The 12472-nt window shown below is 54.8% G+C and overlaps 1 protein-coding gene across 3 annotated transcripts in view; it reads right to left on the bottom strand.

Moving 5' to 3' along the window:
* The window catches only part of GRB10 (growth factor receptor bound protein 10), a 178095-nt gene extending 169190 nt beyond the window's left edge, over positions 1 to 8905 (bottom strand). For 2 of the 3 annotated variants that reach the window (XM_044245689.1, XM_044245691.1), the window contains exon 1: positions 8802 to 8905. The gene's annotated coding sequence lies outside the window, so the exon portion shown is untranslated. Of the gene's footprint in view, positions 1 to 7983; positions 7999 to 8801 lie in introns of those variants that run through there. The other variant, XM_044245690.1, reaches the window with a different exon arrangement.
* Between the last annotated feature and the right edge of the window lie 3567 nt (positions 8906 to 12472).

Below are 12472 nucleotides of genomic sequence, written 5' to 3'. Positions count from 1 at the left end.
ACTCTGACGGACACTCCGCCACACGCACACTTGGGAAAGGGAGCAGAGAGCTGGGGAGCCCAAGGGGCGCTGTGCTCAGACGGGTGGAGAAGCACCAAGTGCAGCTCCCGAGAAGGAGGCAGGGCCAGCCACAGGCCCTCTAACTCCCAGAGGGCTCGGGGAAGACACCGCAGATGTTCACCCGACTGGGAAGCCCTCCGAGGCAGCCAGGGCCAGGTGTTCTCAGGATTCCGACGTCGACCCTGTGAATGCCAACCCAAAGCAGAGTGTTCAACCCAAAAGGAGCAGCAGCGAGTCTCTCTCAAGGTTCTGGCAGATCTGGAATGGCCTGGCCTCCACGCCAGGAGGCAAAGCACACTCCACAGGAGAGTTAGCCATACACGGTACCCCTCCAGTGGAGATGCTGCAGGGTAAACTGAGGCCAAGTCCAGCCCTGACATTCTAGAAGTCAAGACCCCATTCTAGAAGTCAAGAAACCAGGTCACAGAGCAAGTCACTGGCACAGGTGAGCCCCACTTTCCTCCCAGACGTGGGGCTCCCCCGCTGCTCTCCATGGTGACTCCCCACCCCACCTGTGCAGTCAACCACCAGAAGGAGGAGCATCTACCCATCTACCCACAGGCCTCTGCTTTCAACCCTGGCGGTGACTCCTCTGCCTGATCTCGCGGGCCCTGCAGCCTGCTGGGGAAGAGGAGTGATTGTCATGACAGAAGGGCCCTCCTCTGCCACACACCCCCCCAAAAAATACCAGTGCTCCCAGCTAGAAGCAGGCACCAGAGGGCAAGAGGTAAAACCACGCCGCAACAAGTCCAGAAAACCCGGGCCTGCGCCAAATGACCCACTGACCACACACTCGGCTGTGCTGGGACCGCAGGAAGGGGATCTTCTAAAAGGCATAAAAGCCAGAAAGCCAGTGGACCAGAGGAAGCTGATCAAGGATCCAAAAGAGCCAGAGGCCCGGCCAGAAAGTGGAGACACAACCAGACCAGGCCCACAGGCGTTGGGAAGGAGAACCACAGGGAGGTGGGGTCTGAACGAGGGCACTGACTCCAGCGTAAGGACCAGCTGCACCCCCGTCCTCCCCCAAAGCCATCAGCCGGCACCTCCAGAACACGGAGCTGCTTTCCAGAAGTACTGCAGGGTCTCTGCGACCACACCGGGTGCCAGCGGGCCAGGGGCAGATGACACAGGGCTGCCGAGGTGCCCAAGGCCTGCCACAGCCCCGTCAGCAGGTAAGAGGCTTCTGCACACAGTCTAGCCGGGGGAGGAGAAAGTCCCAAGCCGTGGGCACCAGGGGCTCCCCACACAATGGGGCAGCCAGACAGACCTCCCTGGAGGCCCGCCGTCAGCTCCTCAGGGACGCCTCTGAAAGCCAGCGGGCAGAGAAGGGCCCAGACATATTAGCAAAGCCTTGAACCTGAATGATAGGGGCTGCATGGAGTGGGTCGGATACCACCCTGTCAGCCTCGGCTGTCTCGGCCTCTCCACTGGCCACCTGGGGCGATCACTCGGACAACCGCCAGGGCACAGACCCAACAGGCCTCGTGGATGAAGAAGGCCTGCCCACGTGGCCTGCACCAGCAGCCACAGGCCCGCACCCCTGGCCACTGAATGGCAGATGAATCCGTCTCCAGCCGGCCCCAGCCCCAGGACTGTGTGGGGACAGGGACGATCTGAAGTCACCCATCACACACCGCCCTGTTCCTGCCCGCCACTGCCACCCCTGCTTCCCCAGGCTTGGACATCCAAATAAAACACACCCGGAAGCTCTCACCTGCCACAGGCTCTCCTTTCTGTTAAGTCAGGCACAAGTGTGTAGAAAATTATGTATTGTTTGAAGAAAAAAACTATCCAGGGAAAAGAAAAAAAAAAAACCAGAAATGAATATACCACTTCCCCCCCCCAAAAAAATTTAACAAATACTGTATCTACAATACAACGATATTATGGGATTAAAATTAAAATAATCACTTTTAGTGATGATGGACGTGTCGCTGTAGGTTCACTGACAAATGCCCCCTCTGCTGGGGATGCTGGGGGTCCGGGAAGCACATGGGAAATCTCTGTTTTCTGCTCAATTTCACAGTCAATCTAAAAACGGCTCTAAAAAACACAAAGTCCGCTAAAAGAGAAGAATCAGAGAAGAGGTCCTTGGGGATTAAAAATTAAAACAGTAATTTAAAATCCAATAGAAAGGACTAAACATCAGCTTGACGTACCACCCAACCTCAAACAGAACAGACAGAAAACAGGAGATAGAAGTAATTGGAGAACCAGTCCCAGAACCTAACAAACAAAAGCCACTCTAGAAAGAAAGAAAGAAAGAAAGGGAAAGGCGAAAGAAATGAAATTAAAGAATTAATTTAAAAACATGTCCCATGCCTGAAGGACCTGGGTTTCCAGCTTGAAGGGACCCTCGCTGTACCTCACACAATAGATGGGAGCCCCCCTCCCCAGGCACTTCTTCAAGGGACTTCCAAACAAAGATACAAAGAGAAAATCCCAGAAGCTTCTAGACATGAAAAGAAAGAAAACAGAAAAAAAAAAAGAAGACAAAACAAAACAGAACAAAACACTCAGTTCCATACCGAGAACCAAGAATCAGATTAGATTCACTCTCAACCCCATTCTGCCTAAAGACAGTGACGTCCTTTGAATTTTTGAGGGAAAACAGCCTCTAGTCCAGGAGTCTACACTTGGACACAGGCATCCGTGAGAGGATAATAAGGATGTTTTCACACAAGCAGTGTCCCAAGAACTGGCAGACCGGTTTTTTGGAGGCCAGCATGGAATGTTCCCCATCCCACTGTGGGACATCATGAGGAAAGAGATCCAGGACCCTAGAGGAAGGCAAAGGGCATCCCCAGGGGCGGGGGGGGGGGGGGGAGATCAGGGAGAGCTAAGCACATGAACCACCAAGGAAATACAAAAGCGCTCCCAGAGACCGACCATGTCGGGCCAGACGGGGAAGGTGAGCGTGGGGTGCCTCACCACTCACCCCCAGAACATCAGCAGTGTGTCACGGCCCAGCCCACCTTGCCAGAAGATTCGGTGGGGAGACCACTGCGGGAGCCGGGGCTGGGACTCTGCACCTTCCAAGAAGAGAACTCAAAGCATCACATGAGAAATGAGAGACAAGCGCTTAGAAATATAGATCAACATGAACACAAAAAACGAACCCTGGTCACTTATGGGAAGCCTACTATTTATACACGTAATCATTCCGATTACAAGATCAAACTAAAGGTAACAAAGGTCTGCCCTGGGTGCCTAGGGATTAGGAAGCCGGGGGATGCCTCGAACGGAGGGACCTTGCAGGAAGGTGGGCTGGAGAGCAGGGGGCGGGGCCCTACCTGCGAAGGCTGCCTGGGCCCACCGCAGCCCTGCAGCCTGCAGGGTGGGGAGAAGGGCCAGGCCTGCGGTGTAGACACAGTCCAAGAGTGGGGCATGGATCCCCATCCTGCCTTATCCTTCCTCCAAAGCTCTCACACACCACAGGGGAGACAGAGGCCGCGGTCTCATCTTCCTATTTCTCTAGAAATATCCTAGCCTGGTTTCCATGAAATCCACAGAATTCTGGGGAAAAGAGAGGACAGCATCCTAGGAAAAGCAGTCTGAAGGCTCTCGGGCAACACACCATGGTCTTCTCTGAGCCACCGGGAACGCTGCTCAGGCCCTCCACATCCCTCAGCTCAGCCTCCCACCTGGTGACAAGATGTCCAAGCAGGAGCCCAGATTCAGAGCAAGCTGTCGCCCCCACACCAAAGAAGCCCTCCTGTCTGTGTGAGGCCAGTGTACAAACTTCTGAACTTAGAAGTTCCTCGGTTCATAGTCACTTTCCAGTCACTATGAGCTTTCTGATGCAGGGGTTCCTAAAATGACCACTACTAGAATAGGACCTGAGAGAAGTTTGTAGGTCAAGGGGAGTTCTCAACTCGCAAACGTGGGGAGAAGACACTCCTAGGGATGACAGGTAAGAAAATAACTAAGCAAACTAAAGGCCCAGCTACCCCATCAGAGAAGGGAGCACCCGCATGGTCCCTGCACCAAGAAGCATCTCAAGGGAGATCCAGGCAACTTGTGGTCAGCAGCCCAGGAGGTCCTCACGGGTGGCTCCCATGGGATAAGACAAGAGAAAACAGATGTCCACAGGGGGTCTCCAGGCATCCCTCACCATTCTGTATTTTCAGAGGCCCCGGGATGGTGTACCTGTTAGCTCCAGACAGGGACAGATGAAGCACGGTCACCTCACAGTTCTACTTTTGGGGACAGCTCCCAGCCCTGCTTCCAAAGGACAATAACGATGCAACGCCAAGGACCAGCATATGTCAAACTCTGCACGCCAAGTGCCTCCGGAGCCCACGTTACTAGGCAAGACGGCAGCGACTGGTGCCTGGGCCCGTTGACCCGGCTGGAAAACCTAAGCCAGGACTCAGGGAGATGCAGGGCGGCCCGCCGGCACAGCCCTCGACTGTGTGCACAGCCATTTCCCAGGATCACGGTCAGCCCGGCAGGACCCGGGCCTATGTTCACTTCCGTCCCAGCCAGGCCAAGAGATTCTGTAGACGCCAGACACCAACCAACCTCGGGGTCCTAAAACTAGATGCCGCCTGGCCTCGCACTGCCTGAGCCCAAGGGTCTCCCTCATTCGAGGCTGCAGCCCACCCGAGCCTGCGCGTCTCCTGGGCGTCCACCGCACTCGCTCCTGGTCCAGGGCAACCAGCTGCCAGCGCCTGCTCTTCGCTATCATCTGGTTCAAACGCTTTGCCCGCAGATAACATGTGCATTCCACCACCCATCTCACTCCCGGAACCCCCGCTGTGAGGAGCTCCAGCCGCCGTGCTACAGGCAGGCCAAAAAAGGATCCTTACAAGGACTGGTGCTCAAGCAGGTTATGGTCTCTCTCCCAAGGTCTGGGGTAGCGAACATGCGCCCAGCAACAGCAGGCAAAGGCGGGAGAAGCGAGGTCCTCCTTCGAGCAGACCTTGCAGATTAACAGGAAGTAGGATAATCAAGCTTACAAGCTGCTCCAAGACAAGGCTGAGTGTGCCCTGACGGCGTGTCCAGGCTCTCGCAAAGTGCCACCCGCCACACGTAGGGTCACGTGACTCCAACAGCCCTTGCCGTGACTCCAAACGCGCCTTTGACTCTCGTTTTACCGATGAGCTTAGTTAACCTGCTTAGGCTCTCTGCCCCAGGGAACAGCAGACCCGGGGGTCACACTGGGGAAGCAGGCCTTGTGCAGTGGTCAGCACGGGCCACGACCCCCGTGCAGAGCAGAAAGGGAGCGCGATTCATCCCCGGCACCTGCTCCCAAGGGAGGTGCCCCAACACATCGTCCCCTCTGGCAGCTCCGGCCCAGATCAATCCTTAAATCGAGGATCTCAATAGTCAAGGAAGGTCTCTGTCAAGTCCATTTATGAATTTGATGGTCAAAAATAATACTCCAGTTTCCCTAGTGGTGTCCAGAGGTGATGAACCAACCTGAGTTCCCGGCAGGCATCTATTTCCACCTGGACACAGAAGCAAAAAGGGAGATCCCCTCAGCTGGCACACCCCAAAAGCAGAAATTCAGAACCATTCAGGTTTCTGCCGCTGCAACAACCTTCCATCACGCTGGGACAGGGCTCTCTGTGTAGCCATCTCAAGGGAGAGTCACACCATATCTCTTCCCATCAATAAAGAAGAGCCATCAGCCCTTCCAGATGCTGGCAGTTTTATGCTCCCCCTGCTTTCATCTCCTTCTGAAAAACAGGCCCCGTGACCCCCAGGAGCAGGGACAAAAGCCCATCCAAGGAGAGGAGTTCAGAAGCTCCTGAAGCCAGGGAGGGCAGCAGAGGCAAGGCTGTCCCCACCAGAGGGAGAAGGGGGAGCACACGGCTAAAATACGAACATAGATCAGTGCCTGAACAGATGAACCATGTTCCACACCCATCAGCATGCAGACCTCACAGGTTACCAGATCCCCAACGTGCCCTGTCTGCCAAGCTTCGCCCACCAAGTCACTCAACTGTCTTAGTTCCTTCCGTAATTTCCCATAATTCGACAGTTGAGCAAAAAATAAAGACAGGTTAAAGGAAGAAAAAAATCTTCACTAGCAGAAAAAGTTTGATTTAAATTTTGAACATGACTGGTTACTTAAATGCAAAGACGAGGCAAGTATTTCTCCCCACAAGCTCACGCAATTTTACATTGGCTTAACAGTCTGAGAAACAGAGGGGGATTTTGCACACGCGGCAAATGCAACGGCTTCCTCCCTGCTGCATGGAACAGACCCCTCGGCTCTGAGTTCTGACCCTGCCTCAAAAACGTCCTACCACCGTGTGGGTTTTTCCTTCCCTGCAGAGACGGACAGAATTCCAAGAAAATAGGTTCCTTAAATTAGGCCACCTTCAAAGCATCGGGTTTTATCAGATACACCAACCCAGAATTTCTACAGCTCTGAGACGAAGCGGAAGGCACAAAAGCTGCCTCTGTTCAAGCAAGAGTTTGCTTTCTGTACCTTGTAAGGTCTCAGACCAGCCACCCCATCAAAATTAACGTTCTGTGCCAGCTCTCAGATCCTGACTTCAGCTGTCTCCACTTGGCCAGTCACTGTGGGTTCCCTGGGTTCCTATCCTGACGGCCACCACCAATAAACGCCTAGACAAATGGCTGGCAGGAACCTGCCCTGCTCTGGATTCCCGACTCACAAAGGAAAGGTACTCCACCCAGCCGACACTGCCCCATAAGTGGTACACACCACACGGAATAGGGCCACTAATGACTTTTTAGGGATGCAGAGCTTCTATTAAATAAAACACTGCTTTAATTACCATCAAACAACTTGCCATATCGAGCTCATGACATCAAAGTTTCCTCCCAAATGAAGTGTGTATTGAAGTACAAAAAGTAAGTGGAGAAATCGACGAGGGCCTCGCCACAGGACAAATCTGGAAGGTGGGGAGCCCCCAGAGTGGCAACAGAGCTTCCTACTTCTCCAGCTGTGTGGCTGGAAGAAGGAACCTCCTCTGGGCCACTTCTCGCTTTCAGAGGCAGATGGGCTTTTGCAGAAACATGAAACACACAGGGCTTAAAAAAAAGAAAAAAAAATCCAAAACTACCTCCTGGTGACAGTGCCGTCACCTGCTGGCCAGGTTACCATGACATGTCAGCTAACCTGCTGAGCCTCAGTTTCCATACCTGTAAAACACAGATCAGCGAGCTGTGGAGACTGAAAGCAAGGAGCTTTCTAACGAGTCTTTTACAAGGTGAAATGTTACAGAAGTATCAGGAGCCAGGCTTCTCAGTTACAGGAGCTGCTCTCGGCTGTGTAACTCGGTCTGTCCTCACATTCCCTCCCTGTAATCTGGGGATTGGCCTGTGTGGCCCTTCTCTTTAAGTGTTCCCAATAAAACTCCAGTATTATGTGCAGGAATCCTAGAGTTCAGATTTTTCACAGAAAAGACAAAAAGAAAAACCTCAGTCATTTAGAATCATTCCTGGAAACACATTTGGCTTCAGGGCTTCTCCTTAATAAAACACCCCCCAAGAGACACCTCACGGTCACCATAAGTCACAGCTTCTTCCCACGTCTCCTCTTGGAAAGAGAATGGGGGACGCTGGGTCAACTCTGGGGAAGAATCACCAGCTTTGTGCCATAAACCCCCAGTCGACGCCTGTTGCTGCGCTAACATGTGTTCTTAGTAAAACTGAGCGAAACGTTAAATAGAGCACCATTTCTGAACCTCGGGGGCTGCAAATGGCTGAATCAGCATTTTCGGAAACAAAGTGTTCTGGGCCTGGCCTTGTAAACAGCAGCACAGAGAAAGTTGTGCAATAATGCATATTTACTCAGGAGCGCTACTTGTTTGGGCTTTTTCTTTGCATCTCTTGAATGAAAGTGGCTACGATCTTTGCAAGAAAGCCTCCTTTCCAAAGCGTCGCGACGATCCAGATCCAGGACCGGGTCAAAGTCACCTGTGGCTCCCCTACGCTACCCACCCTTTTGGTCGGGGCAAAGGACACAAAGTCTGTGATTCTTCCAATCCCAAGAAAAGACGAACACAATCAAAAGTCGAGAATACTCCTCATTTCCATAACGCACATACTCGAGGGCTGAGGCAAGGCAGGCGTTTGGAGAGGCGAGCAGCGAAGGCGGGGAGTTGCATCAGAAATTTCCTTCTGCGAACGGTCTGGCTCTTATCACATTTCCACGGCTGGCGGGCGGCTGATCCGCGAGCCCACAACTTGGTGTTAGGCCCCGGGCGGCGGGTAACGGGGCCACGAAGAGAACCCCAAAAAAAAAAAAAAAAAAAATTCCGCGGCGCGGCCGCTCGGGCAGAGGGAGAGGAGCCCGGCCCCACCGCCCCCGCCGCGGGGCACCCGGGCTGCAGAGGCGCGTGCAGCCCACCCCCCGGACGTCTCCGGGAGCGCGGCCTCGGCCCTCAGGGCCTGGCGCACCCAGGCCCCCCGCCCGGCCCAGCCCAAGCCCGCGGGCGGCCGGCGTGGGACCCGAGGGCTCGGGAAGGCGCCGCCCGGCCCCTCGGTTCCCGGGCCCGGAGAGCCGCGCGCACAGCCGCTCCTCGCCAGCTCCCGGCTCCCCGCTGCCCGCCGCCGGCTCCCCGCTGCCCGCCGCTCCCGCAGCCCCCGGCCCGGAGGCGACGCCCTTCCGCCCGCCGCGCCCCCGCGGCGCCCGGCGTCCCCGGCCGACCGGCCCGCGCGCAGACAATGACGGCGAGGGGACCGCCCGCCCGCCCGCCGGGCCCGGCAGCGCCGACCACAAAGTAACTTGCCGCCGCGCTCCCCGCCCAACTCCGTACCTGCCGCGGCGCCGCTCCCGGCCGCCTCCGCGTGGCCGCCGGCGACCCTCGACGCGGCCGGGGCGGGCGAGGGCGGCGCGCAGGGCGGTCCTGGCCCCCGCGCGCCGCCGCCCAGGGGCTGCGCGCAAACTTTGGGCTCCGCGCGGGTCTCCGCGGCCTCCCAGCCGAGCCCGCCGCCGGCGCGCCGCTCCAGTCCCTTCCTGCCTCCTCCCGGCCTCCCCACCCCCTCGCCGGGCTTTAAACCCGCCCGGCCCCGCCCGCCTCCGCCTCCGCCGCCTCCGCCGCCTCCGCCTCCTCCCCCGGCCGCTTTTCCTGCTCCTCCTCCCGCCGCCGCCGCCACAGCCCGGACCGCTTGGCTGCCGCCAGCGCGGGCGGAGCCGCGGCAGGGGCACAGGGCGGGGCGCGGGGGGCGCCGGGGGCCGAACCCGCCGGGAGGGGCCGCTGCGCTATGGCGGGACCCGGGGGGGGGGGCGGGGAATCCCGCGTCCTGCCCCACCCCACCCCGCTACCCCAGGACGCGGGACCTCGGGCGCCGGCGAAGGACACGTCGGACCTGTGTCCCAAAAGGCAATTTGGGAACGAATTCTCTGAAACTCTAAGTATGAACCGTGCGGTCCAAATCCTCGACCCCGGGCGCAGCAGAAGGACCGACCGGACGACGAGCTTCGGCTGCCGGACCCCGTGGTGGGCTGGCGGTCGGGTCCGGGAAAGGAGAACCAGGGTTTGCATTGTCCGCCCACAGCCAGCCAGGTGTGGGGCCTCGCCTCTCTGAGCCTCTGTTTACCCGTCTGCGGGTGAGCACCCAGGTACCGGAGGAGTGGGGAAGCCCTGCATGTTTTCTTACTGCCTCCAAGCCTCAGTGTCCTTATCTTTGAAATGGGCTAATGCGCCTGCCCGAGGGTGATATCCTGGGGATTCAATGAGGTCATGGCTGTTACATAGAGTGACTGGCACGAAGGAACCCCTGAATTAATGGAAACCGTTGTCATTGATATGGTTATTAACGTCTCTTCCCAATCAAAATTGAAGTACAAATACGACAGTAACAATAATCACGTCTTTTTCTGGGTATTGAGGTTGTGGGAACAGCTACCGTATAACTTACCTTTACTGAGCACACATTTTGTGCCAAACATTCGCTAATCATCTCATTGAGCCCCCACTCTGGACCCCTTGGGGATGCCAATCTTCCCCAGGTTGAATAACTTGCTGAAGGTCAAGTAGCTGGTCAGTGCAGAATAAGCATTAAAACCCTTTATGGCACTTTTTATGGCTCCCGCTTTTCCCACCTTGGGACAGAATGTATCAATGAAAGGTCATCCATTCCAGTTACTGAAATAAGCCTCCTGAAAGCATCTACGGTTTGCTCCAAGCTCAGAAAACCATTAAGATGAACATCTAGAGAAAATGATATGAAGGAGACTTAGATTCCCGAAAGAACAAAACACAAGGACTCCTGTTGCAGACAAAGGATGGAGAGAAAATTAAAGAGAAAACTTAAATTGGGGCATCTTCTCAAAAGCATATCAGCTTTGAATCTTACAGCTTTGCCAAAGGCCCTGATCAGCAAGGAATGCCTACACCACTCGGAAAGGCTGATAGGCAGGGGGCTTTTATAGATGTTCAAAAAGCACCTTATGTGTAGGCATATTTTTTTCTCCTGTGTCATTTGTAAGCAAAGCTCCGTACACTGTAGTCCTTTCCTCCTATGTATTTTAATATCTTTCCTAAAGTAGGAATATTATCTTACACCACCATAGCACAGGTACCAAATTCATAAATGTACACTGTAAAATCCTTGTGTGTAATCTAGGTCCATATCCCAGTATCACCAGTAGATCTGAAAATGTCTTTTATGGTGTTTCGTTCCCAGACAAACTTTAGTCTAGGGTCAGGTATCACATTTAGCCGCCTCAACATGGATGGGCTTTCAAACATTACTATTCACTGAGGAGGGATCAAAATAAACGTCCTCAAGTGTTTTTGTGCTGACATCGATCCCCAGAATTCCTGAGACAGGCCCTCATTCCCTACATTTCCCAGCTCTGCACAGACATCCACGCATGCCTCTCCCTTCTGGGCAGGGCCCATTCAACATCACTTCATGCTACAAGTTCATGAACTTGTCACTCTTGTTGTGGCTCTAGAAGCTAACAGCTGTCCCCTGTGCTGAGCCAATTCTGTGGGCAGATTGTACCTTAGTGCCTTCTCCTGCTGCAAATTCCAAATGCTCCCTGGCCACATGTTCCCTTTCAAAAGCATAAAAATCCCAGCGGAGTACAGCCCTGCAGCGGATAAATTACCCTAGAGAACCCGGCCCACCAGGGGCCAGGCTGTGTGGCTTTGTGTTCAAGAGCTGCACTGAGGGGAGATGCACCACCACAGTGAGGTATCGAGACAAGAAAGAGGATTTCTTGACAGTGAGGAATTCCGTTATGCGACTGTGAGCTAGAATCTTCCTTCAGCTGAAGGCAGAGAATCCGGCAGACTCCTACTGTAATTAGAAAGGAATTGGTTACTATCCGTCTCGGTCTTCTCCGTTGACTGTAAGCCTGGGACAAGGCTAACTCCGTGCTGTTCACTAGTGTCATCCCAGCAGGGGGAGTGCCGGGCCCTCCTTGAAATAAGTCATCACTGCAAAATTGCACCTCATGAATGAATGCATCAATAGAGCAAATGAATGGAGGAAAGGAATGATAAGCCCTGGGACCTGGGCACCGTCTCCAACACTGCCAGCAGCCTGGGCAAAGGAAAAGAGAAAAGGTGAGTGGCACCTTGATGGTGGAATGCTCTGGCCAGAAGTGGCCCTCACCCATCACTTGGGTGAGGTGTGGCTGCAAGGCCCTGCTGTGTGCAGAGGTAGGATGGGTGGCGGCTTGGGGGCATGCCCCTGATAGAGCTGGAAATCAGAGGTCAACAGCATTATGGACTTCCTGCCCACTCCCTCACTGCAGGGTAGGGACTGATCTGTATAATCACAGTGCAATCACCGTGCCCACCACAGAACCAGTGAGGCACCTGTTTGCACGGCCGACCCCCTTGGCCAGTCCCCCGCCCTATGGAGTTTGACTCCCTCATGACCCGCTTACACACCAGTATTTCAAATACGGCAATTCTTTGAGTCCTCTAAACCTGAAGAATGAAGACAGGCTGCCCTTTCTCCCTGCATACAGAGGTGGGGAGCCTAGTGGCATTCAGGGAAGGCTTCCCAGTATTGGTGATGTCCCAGTGGAGCCTTGGAGGATCCAAGATGGTAAGTTCTGCAAAGTGGGAACTAAGTGGAAGGCGAAACTTGTGCCTCATCAAAACCAAGAAAGAATCTACCATGCAGTTAGATTTGGTTATACGATATGGGGGACGGGGCTGGAGGACATGGGTGGGGGTGCATCAGGAGACGTGACAAGAGACCAGACTGGGAAGGTAAGAAGGGACTTTTTGTCATGCTCAGGCAATTCCACTTTATCCCAAAGGCGATGAGAGGGAGCGAGAGCTCCTGCAACTGATTTGGGGAGGAAGGATGACACTTGGCCCAGGGATTCCCATTCATGGGTTTGTCAGTGGGTGGAAGGATGGGGCCAATCAGTGCCAGAAGTACCCGCATGGGTCTGGGACAACCAGACCAGGTGGGGAACAGCTGGGCTGGGCTCAGTTTGTCCCAGGAGGTGCTGGTA

This window comes from Neovison vison, chromosome 4, assembly GCF_020171115.1.
Source record: "Neovison vison isolate M4711 chromosome 4, ASM_NN_V1, whole genome shotgun sequence".
Lineage (NCBI taxonomy): Eukaryota > Metazoa > Chordata > Mammalia > Carnivora > Mustelidae > Neogale > Neogale vison.
The sequence above is the reverse complement of the archived record's forward strand: the minus strand, read 5'-3'. Positions and strand labels throughout refer to the sequence as shown.